The sequence below is a fragment of the Desmodus rotundus genome, unplaced genomic scaffold (assembly GCF_022682495.2).
Source record: "Desmodus rotundus isolate HL8 unplaced genomic scaffold, HLdesRot8A.1 manual_scaffold_16, whole genome shotgun sequence".
Classification (NCBI taxonomy): Eukaryota; Metazoa; Chordata; class Mammalia; order Chiroptera; family Phyllostomidae; genus Desmodus; species Desmodus rotundus.
In genome coordinates this window covers 2,107,185-2,109,343 of record NW_026527214.1, presented here as the reverse complement: position 1 = coordinate 2,109,343, position 2,159 = coordinate 2,107,185, and positions in this window count along the sequence as shown.

The following is a 2,159-nucleotide window of genomic DNA, read 5'->3' as shown; positions in this document are numbered from 1 at the left end:
TGGTTACTGCATTCTAGAATGCGGTGTGTCAGGATCTAGAATCTTGTGGTGCCGGTTCTGAGCACAACGGCCTCCTGAGATAAGCGGTTTCCTAGCATACGGTTTCCAAGGATACGGTGCCTTGGTTACTGCATTCTAGAATGCGGTGTGTCAGGATCTAGAATCTTGTGGTGCGGGTTCTGAGCACAATGGCCTCCTGAGATAAGCGGTTTCCTAGGATACGGGTTCCAAGGATACGGTTGCCTTGGTTACTGCATTCTAGAATGCGGTGTGTCAGGATCTAGAATCTTGTGGTGCGGGTTCTGAGCACAACGGCCTCCTGAGATAAGCGGTTTCCTAGGATACGGTTTCCAAGGATACGGTTGCCTTGGTTACTGCATTCTAGAATGCGGTGTGTCCGGATCTAGAATCTTGCGGTGCGGGTTCTGAGCAAACGGCCTCCTGAGATAAGCCGTTTCCTAGGATACGGTTTCCAAGGATACGGTTCCTTGGTTACTGCATTCTAGAATGCGGTGTGTCTGGATCTAGAATCTTGTGGTGCGGGTTCTGAGCACAATGGCCTCCTGAGATAAGCGGTTCCCTGGATACGGTTTCCAAGGATACGGTTGCCTTGGATACTGCATTCTAGAATGCGGTGTGTCAGGATCTAGAATCTTGTGGGGCTGGTTCTGAGCACAACGGCCTCCTGAGATAAGCGGTTTCCTAGGATACGGTTTCTAAGGATACGGTAGCCTTGGATACTGCATTCTAGAATGCGGTGTGTCAGGATCTAGAATCTTGTGGGGCTGGTTCTGAGCAAAATGGCGTCCAGATATAAGGGGTTTCCTAGGATACGGTTTCCAAGGATACGGTTTCCTTGGATACTGGGTACTATAATGTGTTGTGTCAGGATCTAGAATATGGTGCTGCGGGGTCTGAGCACAATGGCCTCCAGATATAAGCGGTTTCCTAGGATACGGTTTCCAAGGATACGGTTGCCTCTTATTCTGCATTCTAGGATGTGGTGTGTCAGAATCTAGAATCTTGAGAGATGGGTTCAAAGGACAATGGTCTACAGATATAAGCGGGTTCCTAGGATTCGGTTTCCAAGGATACGGTTGCCTTGGATACTGCATTCTAGAAAGTGGTGTGACAGGGTCTAGAATCTTGTGGGACAGGATCTGAGCACCTTGGACTCCAGGGATACGCGGTTTACTAGGATTCGGTCCTCAAGGATACGGTAGCCTTGCATACGGCTTTCTAGATTGTGGAGTTCAGGATCTATAATCTTGTGCGCCGGGTTCTGAGCACACCGGCCTCCTGAGATAAGCGGTTTCCTAGGATACGGTTTCCAAGGATACGGTTGCCTTGGTTACTGCATTCTAGAATGCGGTGTGTCAGGATCTAGAATCTTGTGGTGCCGATTCTGAGCACAACGGCCTCCTGAGATAAGCGGTTTCTTAGGATACGGTTTCCAAGGATACGGTTGCCTTGGTTACTGCATTCTAGAATGCGGTGTGTCAGGATCTAGAATCTTGTGGTGCCGGTTCTGAGCACAACGGCCTCCTGAGATAAGCGGTTTCCTAGGATACGGTTTCCAAGGATACGGTGCCTTGGTTACTGCATTCTAGAATGCGGTGTGTCAGGATCTAGAATCTTGTGGTGCGGGTTCTGAGCACAATGGCCTCCTGAGATAAGCGGTTTCCTAGGATACGGTTTCCAAGGATACGGTTGCCTTGGTTACTGCATTCTAGAATGCGGTGTGTCAGGATCTAGAATCTTGTGTTGCGGGTTCTGAGCACAATGGCCTCCAGAGTAAGCCGCTTCCTAGGATACCGTTTCCAAGGATACGGTGCCTTGGTTACTGCATTCTAGAATGTGGTGTGTCAGGATCTATACTCTTGTGGTGCGGGTTCTGAGCACAACGGCCTCCTGAGATAAGCGGTTTCTTAGGATACGGTTTCCAAGGATACGGTTGCCTTGGTTACTGCATTCTAGAATGCGGTGTGTCAGGATCTAGAATCTTGTGGTGCCGGTTCTGAGCACAACGGCCTCCTGAGATAAGCGGTTTCCTAGGATACGGTTTCCAAGGATACGGTGCCTTGGTTACTGCATTCTAGAATGCGGTGTGTCAGGATCTAGAATCTTGTGGTGCGGGTTCTGAGCACAATGGCCTCCTG